Source organism: Copadichromis virginalis, linkage group LG22 (genome assembly GCF_057382275.1).
Source record: "Copadichromis virginalis isolate Kocher_CV1m ecotype Utaka linkage group LG22, C_Virginalis_male_GT1.1, whole genome shotgun sequence".
NCBI classification, from domain to species: Eukaryota; Metazoa; Chordata; class Actinopteri; order Cichliformes; family Cichlidae; genus Copadichromis; species Copadichromis virginalis.
In genome coordinates this window covers 19,466,093-19,482,408 of record NC_140638.1, presented here as the reverse complement: position 1 = coordinate 19,482,408, position 16,316 = coordinate 19,466,093, and the positions used below count along the sequence as shown (strand labels likewise).

The 16,316-nt window shown below is 41.3% G+C and overlaps 1 long non-coding RNA gene across 1 annotated transcript; it reads right to left on the bottom strand.

Annotated features, from left to right (window-relative positions):
• Window positions 1-12,514: 12,514 nt before the first annotated feature.
• Window positions 12,515-15,886, bottom strand: LOC146683237 (uncharacterized). The gene is made up of 3 exons (XR_014917569.1): window positions 15,416-15,886; window positions 14,570-14,612; window positions 12,515-14,186 (listed from the first exon to the last, which is right to left on the bottom strand). It is a non-coding gene; the product is annotated as an uncharacterized LOC146683237 (long non-coding RNA).
• Between the last annotated feature and the right edge of the window lie 430 nt (window positions 15,887-16,316).

The window sequence follows — 16,316 nt, the reverse complement described above, 5'->3', positions numbered from 1 at the left end:
GCTGCTTATTGCACTTCAGAATGACTGGGAGAGTCTCTTTGCTTGCATTGAGATTTTTGCCTGTTTTCTCAGCAGTGGGTAAACACGCTCATTGAAAACACAGGGAACACAAAATTGGAAAAGGTGTGTGCTGGCGGTCGAGCCCTCACTCTTCTTTGTATACCGACTACTACAACACCACTGGGATATATAAAGAATAATTTTGTGTCTTTGTGTTTTCTGGTTGTGTACAGCCTCAAAGACCTCCACTGCCAGATAATTGTACATTGTTCAGAAGTTTCTTTCATTGAAGACTTGGGCACAGTTTTTGTTTCTATTGACTGATGTGTCACTCTCAGTCACCCTGTCTGAAACTCATTGAAAAGTAGCGACAGTCTCTGAAGGGCTGCCTCACTCAGTTTTAATAAATCATCCCCAGCTACTCTATTCTCCACTTTCTCTCTGAGACCGGAGAGTCTGCCTCTCTAACTTCGTCCCTTTCACTGCTTATCTAGGCCTGCTGCCTTTCCTTCCTTGCCACTCACTATCTCTGTTTTGCCACTCTCTTTCCCTTCATTTACTTTCCCCTTTCTGCTTGTCTGTCTTTATCTCTCTCAGCTGCCAATCTTTTTGTCCCTTTCCTACCATCTCTCACTCTAATGTCTCTGCTTTAATAGTTAGTTTCCTCTTCCCGCACTCTCTCTCTACTTTACAGTGTCTCTTTAGAACCTCTTATCAATGCTAAGTTTCTCTGAAAGACTCCCTCCTGTGTCATCTCCCCAGCGAGTGTTGGCACATTGTTCTAAAAGCTCGAGAAGCGTCCGCACTAATTTGTTGTTGTTTCCGACAACAAAAATGGTGCTTTAAGATGAAACTGATCTTTGCCCAGACAAACCGTTTACCATTCCAGAAATAATCCCAAGCCTATGTTAACAGGCCTCTAAGTACAGCACGGTAACCACCTTGTTGCCCATGTAAACAGGTAGCAGATCGGTTGCATGTAGGAATTTTCTCTGATAAGGGTGTACAAGTACAAGGCAGTCATAGCTATGGAAAACATGGCAACTGGAAAACTGCCTGACTCAGATGATGAAAAGGATCTTAGAGTCGTACCAGAAAGATTATGCTTCACCAGAAATGGAGAATGGAGAAAAAAATAACTACGAAGACAGAATCAATCATCTAAAATTTAAGGTCTAGCCATTAATGTTGCTTGATGTTGGTGCTGGTGACTCATAAGAACCAGTCAGAAAAGAAATTGGGGGGTCTGCATCATAAATTTCCAGAAGTCTCGATTTTAGAGGTCCTAAAACACCAGAGTAATTTGGATGTTGGGTGTAAATGCAGTAGCTTCTGCCTTTAGGGGTCACCACAGCAGATCATTTGTGTCCATCTCACCCTATCCCTTGCATCTTCCTCTGTCACACCAGCCTTTTCCATGTCCAAACTTGCTCCGAGGTCTTCCTCTTTTCCTCCTGCTTGTACTCCAGCTCCACCACCTCTCTCTTTGTCAGTGCAACTGTCTCAAAACCATACATGATGGCAGGTCTCAATACCATCATGTAAAACTTCCCTTTAATTCAGGCTGCTGTCAGTCACAAGTAAAACGTGTATGTCTTATAGCTAAAAAAGTAGCTCAGCTGTATCGCCAGGGTTGAAGGAGCCCAAGATGTGGCTGTCTCACATTTTGTAAAGTAACAACAGAAGCATATAATTAATAGAGGACTAGCTCTCTGCTGCACACTCTGCCCTTTCTTCAGTATGTTTTCTCTCCTTTTATTGCTTTTTATTCCCCACCTCTCCTCCTTTGGCTTTCTCACCCTTTGTAATGGGCACCAAAACACAAAACACATTATGACCTTGTGTGTGTGTGTGTGTGTGTGTGTGTGTGTGTGTGTGTGTGTGTGTGTGTGTGTGTGTGTGTGTGTGTGTGTATCTTCAGCTCCTGGAATAGACTGAGGAATTGATTTCGTGGCCACATACTCCATCTCGTAAATGAGCCTGATCTGTATTGGCAATGCTTTATCACAGTGAGCAAGCTTGACTTTATGAGTCCTCGTTGTCCACTCTTTTGTCTTTGGCAATATTTGATTGATTGATTGATTGAATCTTTATTTTGAACATGTTGAAAAAGTATAAAATAAAAAAAATAGAATTAAAAGAGACAAATGAACAAAGCAAACAAAAGGAAAACAAGCAACCACAACTCCAAATAACGTCCATGTTCAAAAAGGAGCAGGAAGAAGCATAAGCTTATTTAATCCCACCCCTTTTCCACTATCTAGTATCAATAGACTACAGAAATACCTCCTTGTAATTACATTATATGTTATGTGTAATTTTTTTTTTTTTTTTTTTTTAATATATACACATATATGTTTCTATCTATCCATACCTACGTATATACACACATACGCACATATACACATTTTCAATAACCCCATTAACACCTGAAGGATACACAACCTACAATTTTATATATACATATATATATATATATATGGTAAATGGTAAATGGCCTGCATTTGTATAGCGCTTTTCTAGTCCATAGGACCCCAAAGCGCTTTACACTACATTCAGTCATCCACCCATTCACACACACATTCACACACTGGCGATAGCAAGCTACATTGTAGCCACAGTTGCCCTGGGGCGCACTGACAGAGGCGAGGCTGCCGGACACAGGCGCCACCGGGCCCTCTGACCACCACCAGTAGGCAAACACGGGGTTAGTATCTTGCCCAAGGATATTTGGCATGCAGCCAGGGTGCAGCCTGGGATCGAACTACCGACCTTCTGATTAGTGGCTGACCTGCTCTGCCACCTGAGCTATATATATATATATATATATATATACATATACACATACACATATACATATATATACATATACATATATACATACACATACACACACACACATATACACATACACACATATATATATATATATATATATATATATATATATACATATACATGTACATGTGTATATACACATATATATATATATTTAACACACTATAATTGATTATATGATTATTATCACTATATCACTTGGAGTATACCTACAATTCAGTGTTCCTGCACATAGCCATTTTTATTACCAGAAATTCACCTGAAGTAAATAAGAGGGAGGCATAGATAACTTACTGTTTATTTTGTGATAAAACCCACAAAACTGGTACATGTACGGCTCAATATTTTACCTCTTAGAATATTACCTTGCGATTTTTGGCCCTGCACAGGAGCTTAATACACATGTGGACTGCATGATGATGCTGAAAGTCCCCAATAGCTTTTTAGGCTTCTTTTGAATACAAAATATTCACAAGTATTAATTTAAGTTTTTTATGTTGTAAATATTTTTCAAAATTGTCTTTAAATGTTATATTTTCCTAACGTGTCTACTGACAACAGTACAGGATAGAATGAAAAGAGGTTTAATGTCCAATGTTGTTGATGTCATGATGCTGCACTGCACTCACACAGTGGTGTTGGCGCTTCAGCAGCCTGACTTGCCATTAATAGACTAATAAGACTAATGTTGCTGCGGCCAAAAGAAGACGAAGAGGTAATTTCATAACACAAATCAGTAGTGCAGATTTAAAACACAATTTAACCAAAACACAGCAACAGTTCAAACTGTTCTGATAATGTGGGGACATCGCTGTGACTTCTAAAGTCTAAAGTTTATTTGTTCTCTAAATAGCATCAATAACGTTTGCTAATGTAGCTTAAATCACTAAATATTAACTTTTCAACCACCAGTCTGCTGGGATATCGTGGGTTTCCAGCCAAGAAAATGTTGGTCAAAATTTCTAGTCCTATTCTGGTCGAATTGGGCTTCGGGAGTTTGTTCACAGTACAACTCCAGATCCAGGTGACTGTAAGTCAAAATGATGTTACCTGTCTATGTCCAGCTGTAGTCTGTAATCAGGTTGGATATTGCTATAAACTGATATATCTTTTATTGACTGTAACATTTAACTTTTGGGTGATGGCACAAAGCTTGAGAGTGGACATGTGGTCAACATCACCAAAAAAGATAAAACTGTAGTTTCTGTTTTACCCACATTCGTTGATGATGAGTTCACATAACTGAGCAGTTTCCTGTACTGCTCAGTACTCTATGTGATTAAGAGACAGAAATAATTTTGTGCATATTTGTCATCTTATCTGCTTTGCCACAAATAGTTCTTTAACTTCTTTAATGGCTGAGCCTTTGCCTCAGGTTTGATAACCAAAGGCTCCGCCCTAAAATGGGTGGAAATCTCTTATTCACTCTGAATTATTCTTAGACATTTTGAAATAATAGATGCCACGACCACAAGTGTGAAAGATCGCGATTGCCAAACAGTTTTGTCATCAAAATATCAGTCAACACGTGCTAAATTTGCTGATATTTATCACAATATGAACAACACAGCAACCGTTAGCATGACCTGAGCTGTGCCGCAGCAGATGTGATGAAACTCATTTTTTCTTACTTTATCACTCCCACTTAAATTCTGTTTTCTTTTACTTTGAGCGCAACCCTGGCTTTATTTCACCTCATGTCATCATCAATCAAATGTCAGTGTCTTAACCCGGTGCCGTGACATTCAGCCAGGGGTGCCTACCACTGCACAAATATCTAATATAACACAAAGTGATAAGACACCTGTGACAAGACCTTTCAACTCCTGATCCTGCTTTCAGACCCCGTCTCCATCTCTCCTGCTGTGAACTGAATGCATTTCTTGACTCGATATTGTTGCCGTGGCATTACCATACCAAGTCGGCTGTTGGATGGGGAGTTTAGACCACAGTGGGAGGGGAATAGCTCTCTCGTTCAAGCTGTAACTGCTGATTGCAGACACAAAGTATACTGATGTAGAAAAATCTGTAGCACAGCAAATCCAACCTTAAGACCTGGCAATCTGTTAGAACAGATCTGCTCTTCTGCCTCTCTTACTTCTTCTTTGTGTGCAGGTTTTTCCTTTTTTTCATTTAGTTATCTGGCTTCAGCGTTAGCTTTCGGTTACAGTTGTGTTTTAGTGCTTTAGACTGTGTGTTTTCAGTCAAAGATGAGGAAAAAAACATTCCAGTACAACTTTAGGCTCACAAATTAGTATATCGTATCTTCTTCATATAATCTATACAAACAATTTTTTACCCAAGGCAGGTAACAAACAGATCATGCAGGAAAACGTCACTCCCAAACTTGAAATAGTTCAGCAATGTAACAAAACTTACAGACATATAAACTGCACATTTTTAGTGCTGCTGGTAGGTGAATCTTCTCACAATTAAAGTCAGATTTGCCGTTTTCCCCCGTTGCTCAGTGAAGCCGACATGCTGCTGCTAGAAGCTGCTGTAACAGCGCTTTCATATTTTACAGAGCATATTTTCCAGGATGTTAAACTTTTCTTTCATTTAGTCTTCAGAAAGAGCGTGCTGAGCTCATTTGCATTCAATTAGTCAGCTATAAACAGTGAATCCAAGCAGAAAAAAAAGTTCCCAGGGCAGTGAAAATAAGGAGTCATTTCCCTTTAAGGCTACTTTATGATCAGGTCATTGAAGGTATGTTAAATATATTTTTTAATCTGTATACTTCTGAGACGTGTATGAACGCAGGGTAAACACAGTCAGCCAATATCAGCTCGCGCAGCATTCAGCACACAGCCTCCTTTCAATCCCTCTGGTAAACAATCCGTGTGGGGGGAGATTGAAAAACAGCAAGAGCCCGCGTCCAGATTTACATTCTAATCAGGTGACACCCCCTGTCTACTCTGAAGCACACGCACTCTCGCACACTTTCCATTATTACAAAGTTGCACACACAGAAACCCAGAACACCCGATGTGCACAAACACTTCCTTTCACCCCACTATCTCTCTATTTTTCTGTCTCCCACAAACACACACACACGCTGACCAAGTCTGAGTGACAGCACAAGGTGAGTGGATATATCTGGTAGCAGGAGGCACTGTACAGCATGTCTGTCCTTTTCCTGCTGCCTTTGCTTCTTTATCTCTCACTTCTGGAGTCGTCTCTGCTCTATCTAATTTTCAGCTATACTGTTCATTTACATGTGGGGAACAGAGGATGCATTTAAAGGGGCTCAGACACCCTGTGCGTGCCTCCACAGCATCTGCCCGTCTCGCATAGAGGAGCACCACTGTTGACCTTGTCAAGAGCTACTGCTTCATAATAACATTTCTTCCCTGGAAATGCCAGAAGTGCTGCTTCATTTGATGCGAGACACAGATTAATAAAAAGCTATTTGGCTTGCCTCGTGTTTATAGTTTGAAAAGTATAATAATCTTGATGGCTCTAGCTCTGCTTCCGATGTCACAGTGCAAATGTTAACAGGGAGCTGTTCTCAATGGACTGCAGCTGTACGCTTGGTGAGACATCCCATTATGATGCAAAAAACACTCCACTGTTATCATGACAAACACAACGAGGAACATTTCTGCTGAAGTAGTTTATTTGCTTTAAACTGTGGGAGAGAACATATTTAGATATGGGATAACTACACAGAATGACAGTGATTAGGCTCAAGCTAGCGGTAAGATGGGGAGCTGTGTCGGCAGGTCCACGGCTGATAAGATCCGTCCACTCCTGGAGCTCACGCGTCATCAGTGGGCAGACAGGCAGCTCCACTGGCTGCAACACAAGACACGAGCGGGGAGGAGAGGCAGGACCCATGTCCTGTGTTGCAGCCGTTGGCCCAGCCAGCAAGTCACCTTCAGCTCTGGCCAGCAACAGCTGATCCACTGTGGAGATGAAGACTAGGAGACACAGGGGAAGAAAATTTGAGGGAAGGGGCGGGGTGGGGGGTGGGGTAGGGGGTGGGGATAAAGTCAGTTACAATCCATTCTGTGTGAGCGACATAAGGAGCAGATGGGAGAAAATGAGAGGAGGAGGGCGATAGAGAGCGGTGGGACCGGAGAATAAAGCGGTGACCTGAGGGGAAAATGAATGGGAGCAATAGAATGAAGGAAAATACTAATGGAGTGCAAATGAGAGCAAGAAACAGAGGCACAAGGACGATGTGCCACACCGCGGACACCGAATTTATCAAACGGCCGATAAAAATGTCCCTTTTCACCTTGTAAAGAAGATGTTGGCCTTCCTGTCTACAAGTCACATCCAGCTTGCTGGAAGAGAAACACTCCTCTGCCCCAAATTGCCTGACTAGAAGGTTAATGACTGCTAGTGCCATGGGCCCACAGAGAAAGATCTGTGCGAGGTGTCCTTATATAGACGCCCCGTGGTAGAATTGGCGCACGTCATTCGGAATAAACGTAATCACTACTTTAGCTGTGCATTGCACAGTGAAAAGAAATTTAATCTGTTGGGTGTGACTGAGGGGGAAGAATTACACATGCATGCCAGCAAACCAAATATTTATTCCATGTATTGGTCTCATGGGTAAGTGGTTTGTCATCAGAAAGGCAGAAAGCATGCAATCAATTCCCAAACTACCCCCAAGCTCCAGATATTCTCGATCATTTTCTGCTCTTCTCTCTCTGGGAGTCTGCCATGTAACAGGCATTAAAAGGTCAAACCTGAGCAAACTCTAAGCGGCGTGTAACACAAAGGTCTGAAAATGTCACGGTTTCACAGATATGTCTTCATATCTGCGTCAGCAGGCAAAACAACAAAAAATAATCAAGGGAAGCCTTTTTTCAATGACATTTCTTCTAAATTTCTGATGTGCTGTGTTTCCTGTCAGGTTAAATCTCCGGTCTCCTAACCCTTTCAAAGATGCTTACATCAGCCTCACCGGTTACACCAGGCTCCTGCTTTGGTGATGCACTATGGTTTGGCAATTACACGATTATCTTTCCCTCGCCTAGTTCCGCGTATGAAAATGGGTCCAACCTAGATTCAAAACTTCAGGGAGATGAACTCAGAGGACACATGAAAGGAGCTGAAGGACGAAGCAAGCAAAGAAAGTAATAGAAAGCCAGGGGCAGAATTCAATTCATTTAACCTTTTTTTTCTATTCTGAATAAAAAAGCACGTAAGAAGAAAAGTAGAATACCATGCAACTGGGACTCTGAATATTTTGAGGGAGGTAGAGGTTTTGAAGTTTGAAAGTTTTAGAGGTAACAATGTCAAATATAATTGCACAGATATTTTTTTAGGAAGACAGAAATGGCTTCCATTAACACTTGAGAACAATCCTTTTTAAGTGTGTTTTCATGAATATCTGACTGCCTACAAGTATGTATGGCATTACTGGGCACCAGCTCCTTTTCTAATCAAGACTGCAGGGCATTAATAAGACATATGACAAAAACGGTGACTACTAATGGTTGACATACTACTGGAAACTGCCCAAGGCAACTTGGCTTTGGTGAGAAAGAAGCCACCCTGATTCTACATTTAATCATTTACGTGAATTGCCTTTCATTACGGCAGCAACAATGGGTTCTGGCACTACTGAAATGACTTTGCCAGACAAAAATCCTGCAGACACAGAGTGCAGTTATTTGGAATTGTAGGTGAAATATTGATTATAGGTAATAAGTGCCATTTATTCTCCATAAACAGAACAATGATCGCGCAGAGCGTCGTCTATCCCTTCACCAAAACCTCGCCATTGGAAAAGATCCTACACTATTGAACGATTCACACAAAAGGAGGCTCTACAATGCTGTATTGTGCCAGCGCTAACAATGGTCTGGCTATTCTGATCACTCTCTGATAGGGAGACAGAATCCTTGCCGGAAGATCATGAGGAAATGGTACGAGGAAAATCTGCATACTCGATATCCTAATTTACATAATGCTAGTGCCCCTTTCTTGCCCCTGCTCAATAGACGGTTTATGCTCATTAACAAAATTGCTGTATAAACTTGCTTATGACAAGAAAAAAAAGTCAGGGCATAGCTGAAAAAATTCTGATACAGATATCAGATTAAAAATGTCAATTACCCAGTCTGTTTAATATCACATCAGCAAAGGTCATCATCACTGAGTCCACAGTGTAGCACAGATTCCCTTATGTGCATGTGTAACATGCCTGTGTACATGTACAACTGTGTCTGTATGCGTGAGGACCTTGAGAATGTAGACTGGCTCTTCAACCACCCTTTGCTTATCTAGGCTTTGACTTAAAAGAGAAAAAAAAAAAACACACTGAAAACCACTCCGAATATGACACAGCACAGCCAAAGGTAAAAGAAAAAAGAAAAAAGAAATATGAGACGTGTGATGTTTTCATAAGATATCACACCATGTACATACAAAGTGGTACTATTCTGCTTTTCCTTTCATATGTAAAAAAAAAAAAAAAAAAAAGTATAGAACCAACCCTCATTTCTTTTTATCTTCCTAGGAAAAATGAGGAGAACGCGCAGCAATTTATTCAAACATGCAAACATCCATGACTGATAGTGTTCCATTCTGTGTTTTTCTATCCAGATATGCTTTTACTGCACTAGCAGTACATTTGGGATCATTGTCATGCTGAAAAATGAAACTGTTGCCAATCAGTTGCTTTCCAGATGGTATTACATGGTGGATTAAAATCTGATGGCACTGTTCTCTCTTCATAATGCCACTGGTTTTGACAAGATCTCCAACACCACTGGCTGGCATACAGCCCCAAACCCTGACAGAGCATCCACGATGTTTACAGACAGCTGACAAATCAGAAATCTTACATTTGGATTCATTACTCCATCAGACCTGTTCCCACTGATTTACAGCCCAGTTCTTGTATTGTTTGACATACCTCAGCCTTTTCTTCCTATTTCCCTTCATTAAGAACGGCTTGTTGGAAGCCACCCTTCCACTGCGACTATTTCTAATGAGGCTTTACTGAACAGTAGATGGATTGTGATGACATCAGCCACACATAGGTAAAACGAGTCCATTCGTTCACTTTATTAGTTTGGTTTGCAGTTGCTTCACTAATATAATTCACCATTTTACTTGAACCTAACACTGATATTATGAAGCGCACGGATAGTAGCATTGTGTGGTTTTTCTAAAAATGTTTTCTGTTATATTAATTATGTTTCTCTTTCTTTGAGTTACCTGGTTTGGGATGGTGGCTGTTTCCTGTCTGGGCAAAAGGTGTGGCTGAGGACTTTAAGAACAAAATGCCTGCTCAGCAGGACCAACCATGTGCTTATCAGAAACAGGGGTGTTTTAGGTTTACTTCTGTTATTCTGTGCTTAGTTAGTATTAGTATTTATTTTTGTTTCCCCCCTATTGTGTGTAATAGGGTTTGGCCGAACCACTATAAAAGCTACCCTCTTGTGTCTTTGTAATTAGGTCAGTTTGTGAGCTAAGTTGCCCACTTTGTTTGTTTAAGTTTCTGGAAATTACTTTTTGCAGAGTTATATTTAGTTGACCTCTTTTATGGGCCCACTAATTATATTTTAGAATTTTGTCTTTTTGAACTGTTTTCGAGGGTTAAAATATAGAAAACCCATTTTGAAGAAAAGTTTTTCTGTGTCCTCTATGCCTTGGCTGCTTGGTCCCTCACATGGATCAATTGAAGGTCTAGGTGTAACTCTCAAGTCCTGTGTCTGGTTTTTGCTGGATTTTTTTCTTACTTTGCTTGGACAAAAACACAACTTTGTGCCCATCAAAACTGTTTTAACTTAGACATTTTTCACGTAAAGAGACTGTCAACAAATGATGTGTAACAAAGTGCCTTAAGATCAAATATGAAGTTGATTCTTTGCTGAATGTTGATGTGTTCATACAACACTTGTTCATCCCTTGAGTTAGGAGCATTATATATGATTGGATGATTAATAGATCAGTGTTAAATGGCTTAACAGACCAACAAAAAATAACTGAAGGTCTTTCACAAAACAACCAATGTGAAAGACCGTCAGAAAGCCTGGTGAAAACTGTTGCTGAAGACCACTTTTAAAAAAAACTACCAGAAAGTGGAGCTTCTTGAAAAATGAAGGAAAAGGCAAAGAAATGAGGGCTGGTTCAAAAAGGGATATTCCTTCTGTGACCACAGCAGCTCCATCCACCTTCTGTTTACAAGGGGCATCTAGCCAAAGACAATTTTCCCAAACAGAGAGGAGCTAAAACAGCTTGTTTCAGGCAGATGAACATAGGGGCTGCAGTAAAGCTCAGTATAACATCAGTAAGGCTTATTCTGAACTCTCAATCAAGCAAAGCTACTTTAGTTTCTGAGCTGAAATAAAACACTATATTGCCAAAAGTGTTCACTCACCCATCCAGTGACTTCCATGGTGCATAAAATCAGGCACCAAGCGTTGCAGACTGATTCTACAAACATTTTTGAAAGGATGAGTTGCTCTCAGGAGCTCAGTTAATTCCAGTGTGGTACTCTGTTAACTCTTGTAGGATGCCACATGTGCATCAAATCCATTCCTGAAATATCGAAATATTCTAAATAATATAAAGCCACTAAATATTCCACAGTTAGTGTTATTTAAACAAAGTAGAAGTTATTGGTCAAGACAGCAATTCAGTCATGAAGCAGTAGGGTATGTAAAAATCACAGAGCAGGGTCAGCAGATGCTGAGGCGCATAGTGTGTGTGAGGTCACCAACTGGTGGCAGACCTCCTTCAGGTTAGCTGAAGAACAGTGCGTATAGAACTTCATGGAATGGGTTCCCATGGCACGCTGCCACTGGACTCGGAACAGTGGGGAAGTTTTCTCTGGAGTGACGAATTACGCTTCTCCGTCTGGCAATCTGATGGATGAGTCTGGGTTTGGCGGTTGCCATGAAAACGGTGCATTATGGTGTGGGTTTCTTTTTAAGAGGTTGGGCTCAGCCCCTTAACTTCCAGTGAAAGGAACTCTTAATCCTCCAGCGACAATTTCATGCTCCCAAGTTTGTGGGAACAGTTCTGGGATGGCCCCTTCCTGTTCCAACATGACTGTGTGCCAGTGCACAAATCGAGATAAAGACAAGAAGGAGTTAATTTGGTGTAGAAGAACTTGCCTGGCCTGCACAGAGTCCTGACCTCAACCCAACAGACCACCTTTGAGATGAATTAGGGAGGAGACTGCAAGCCAGGCCTTCTCATCCAACATCAGTGTCTGACCTCGCAAATGTCAGTCTGAGTGAATGATAACAAATTCCTATGAGCACACTCCACAACCTTGTGGAAAGTCTTTCCAGAAGAGTCGAAGCTATTATAACTGCAAAACTTGGCCCAATATATTAAACCCAATGGACTAAGAATGGGATGTCACTCAAGTACATCTGCAAATGAGTGAATACTTTTGGGACTATTGTGTATTTGCAAACATATTAACATATTAAAATTAAAATTAAACATATTAAAAGGCAACATGTTTGGTAATATGTAAAGAGGTTTAAATGATTATCATTTTACCAGGGAAGTTTTGTTTACCTATAAGAAGGATTCTAGTGTTTTTCCAGGCATGTCTTTGAAGAGAAACTGGCTACAAATCCCTTTTATTATGAACAGCACATAATGGACGAAGGCTTTTCTATTCCTCACTTTTCCTCTCCTTGTTATTCTCTAGGGATACACAACCTTTATAAAAAGACCTTAGCTGGTCCCTGCTCTGGGTCCCTTCTCTTGATGTTGTGTGAATGAGCCACTGTTCTCTCGGGTTCTGGATGCTGGGATCGTCCTGATTCAAACAAACAGTGTTTGTAGAACATCTTTGTTCTCCTCAACCAGATTTACATGGTGCAGTATTCTGTACCAGCAGCTTTGGCTCACAAACAAACACACACACACACACCAGCCACAGCGCTTATATACACAAACACATACAAATATACACATGCATGCACACACTTACAATGATGTTCTGCCTCTGGCTTGTACACAGAAAGCACACATGCTCTCATTGTCTAAAAATTGACATCAATAAATGATTATGCTGTAAGGCAATGTTTAAAAAAAAGTTGATATAAGAGGAATATGTAACAAGGTCAGATAACCAGATCACCTCCTTTTAGGTTTTCCCGTCTACAAGCGTAGTATAAGCGATGAGAAGGTTGGTTGAAAATAGCACAAGAAGAAAGTCTGTTGGCCTGTACAAGTGCAGCTTCCAGTAACAGTTAAGTGACTCAGCCTTCTTCACAAATAATCTCAGCGGAGGAAATAATCACTTCAAAAAAAACTTAATTTTTTCATTTCAAAGCAGCTTTATGAAATAGCATTTCAAAGCCACCAGACTATTGATTGTAAATGAAGCCGAATGAGCTGCCATCCTTGAAGTAATGTGTGTGCGAGTGTGTGATAATTCCCAGAAAAGCACCAACAACATCCAGCTTGCGTTCAAACCAAATTCTTGAGCAAGTGAGGCTGTGACCTTGATCTTCTTTTTCTCTCGCTCTGTTTTTCTGCAGACTATTCATCTACACTGTGGATTGCGATTAAATGCATCACAAGCTGGGTGTGTTTGAAGAGCTCACACTCTGAACGATGCATTTACAAAGGAAATGCTTCCATAACTCGAAGACAGGGTCTGCCTGCACATGCATCCGTGTTTGCACTGATACAAAAAGAGAAAACCAGAAGCACTTGCTGATTAAAAAGTAGCAAATAAGCTCAGTTTTAACAAGACTGCACTGACAAGATGACTGCACACAGAACATTTAAACAAACGCAGCCAGTTATAAGGATGCAGCATACAAACTGACTCTCTGAGTGACCTTAACACTATTAATTTTTAATTCAAGTATATAATTAGCCTTGTTACTGAATGGGCTGTTCAAGTCAGCAGAATTCCAGCTTGAGACATGTTTAGTCAAATGTCTGCAGGGGAATGCCCTCATATAACAACTGCAGACCAATTAATATCAGTAATATGCATCACTGTGTAGGGGGAAACTGCTTAAAGTAGACTCTTGAGTTGTGACCACTCTGTAGCTGACATGTGCATGCATTTTAAGCACACGTGCATTTACAGTAGCACAGCGCATTGTGCCTTTTCTCTTGAGCTATCTCAGCACTATTGGAGTTGGTGTTGCATTTCAGAAGCGATAGCTGGCTCGATAGCTCATGCCGATGCTGCTGCTGCTGCTCGGATTGGCGTTTCCCTGCAGATGCTGACAGAACACTTTGGGGGGTGTCTCTGCTCCCCACTGCGAGGTCCATACGTGGAAGAAAAGTCCCTCTGGCACCAGACCTGCCTCACCACTGCATTACGGAGACAGGTGTGGTTCTACATGGCTCAACGAGTAGTGCATCAGTGCCGTCAGGGCTGCAGGTTCCATCCTCTGTGAGTCAGCAGAGCACAGACAATTTCAACTACCTTCTGGTGAAACTAATTCTAACAGTCTGCAAAAATGTATGCTGAAAAGCTGCCGGCAATATGTTTTCTAATGTTCTCCTGCAAATATAAATGTCCTCACTTTCACACCGCCTTCAGAGACTTGCTAACACCACAATACTGCCTGGCAGTTATGTGATCACTCTCTATAGGCTTCAGGTTTCCTGTGCCCTGCAGGAAAATTGTTACTGTTCAGGTCAGGGGAGAAGTATTCCACAAGTCTTTGATCGTTCAAGCTGAATTTATTTGGCTCATCACAGCAGCAACATTCATCTCTGCCAATTTACTGCTACATTTCAGTGTTAGTGAAAATGAAAGCAAAATGCCTACCTTCCCATCCCCGTCCAGGTCCAATTTTATTTCTGCTGCACGCCTGTAAAGAGGGGATGAGGATGTAGTCGTACTTTATAGCACCATAGCAACCTCTCTGACTGTCTTTGTGTCGCCCAGTCTGACTCTCCCTCGGACTCGCGAGTCAATTTAGTCCTGCAGTGAGAGGAGAATCCCTTTATCCGTGGACTACACTTTACGCGGAAGGCACCGACTTGAACATTTCATTCTTGCGTGGAGGCGCCTGCCTGCCGGACCCTGATAAAGTGGAGATTTACTCGCGCACCAAGTGAGGAGCTATCCCTCACACTCCAGCTTACTCGGTCAGTTTCTGAAAGCTCTATGGCCCAGTGATTTAATGTCGTTTCAGCGTCTGGTGGCAGACCTCCTAGCCCCCCACTTGCCTCCCTAAACGAACGAATGCAAGCGCGCATACGCACGCGTGACCACAACCTGTGAAGATAAATAACTTCTGTGTTAATGGGCCGTCAAATTCACAACAGAAAGAAAATTGAAAAATAAAACTGAATATCTAAAACATCCGCAATGGCCGAGATAGTAATCGGTGGCTGATATAAATTCAAAGTCAAATAAAAAAAAAAATAGACACTGTAAGATGATGCCCCAAACTCTACATTATACTGTAATATTAAAATTAAACTTCTTCAAGGGAAATGATGTTGAACTTATCAGCTGAGGGGATGTCGTCAGAGGTTATTGCGCCTTTCAGGTTCACGTGGGACCGTGATAATTTAGAGAAGGCTAAACAGTATTCCTTTGACTTGAATGTCAGTATTTGTACAACACGAAGGCTTGGAAACCTACCGAGAGACCGAATCGACATACCTGAAAAGGATATGCGTAAAACCCATCGGTCCGACAGTCAGTGCTTGGACACGCTGGGACGAGAGGGAGACTGTGTTGTCGCTGGTGGTGAATAAAATCTCTTATGTCGTGTAAAACCTCCTTGTAAACTTCTCTCTTGTCATCTTCGGTCTGTGTTCTGTTCATCAAGCGTTATATCTGACTGACCGGCTCGCTTCTTTTGATGTCGGTGGTAGGAGGGTACCCAGAGGCGCGCACTGGGGAGATTCTTCCTCCCCTCTGCCGCTTCAAAATATCCAATTTCACACACTGACTCTTTTTTTCTCCCCGCATAATTCCCTTCTGGAGCAGGTGCAATAATTTCACTGGATCCACCCGGAGTTTTATCAGAGTTAAGAACCCGAATCCATGTCGCATATATGTGTGGTTTCTTTCATGGTTTTGCAAGGTTTTCTATTGCTTTGGTAAGCTCTGAACACAGAAAAAGGGGATATTAACATATCTCATGGCCATTTAACGTTGGTAAGTCATGATATCCAATAAGCTTCAAGGAATGATGACATCAAAGGGTATCTGTTCAGTACTGGGATGACTGCACTTGCGCAATTACGTTTTGGGTTTTTGTTTTGTTTTTTACCTTAGTTAATGACATTTAACTCAGTAATTGTTGACTCCAAACAGGGCCATTACAGTCATTGATGATACCTTAGACTAAATAGCCTTTATCGTTTAAACTTCGAATTTTAACATTCAATTAATTCCCAGTGTCAAGTGATATGCGATTATTTTTTTATTGTAGTTTTTTAGTTTTAGTCTTTGAAGGAAACTGTTTCCAGGGCCTACTCCGTGGATCGGCTTCCTCCGAGGCGTGGACGTCTATCAGCAGAGAATGTACCTTCACCTATCAGCAGAGAATGTCCCT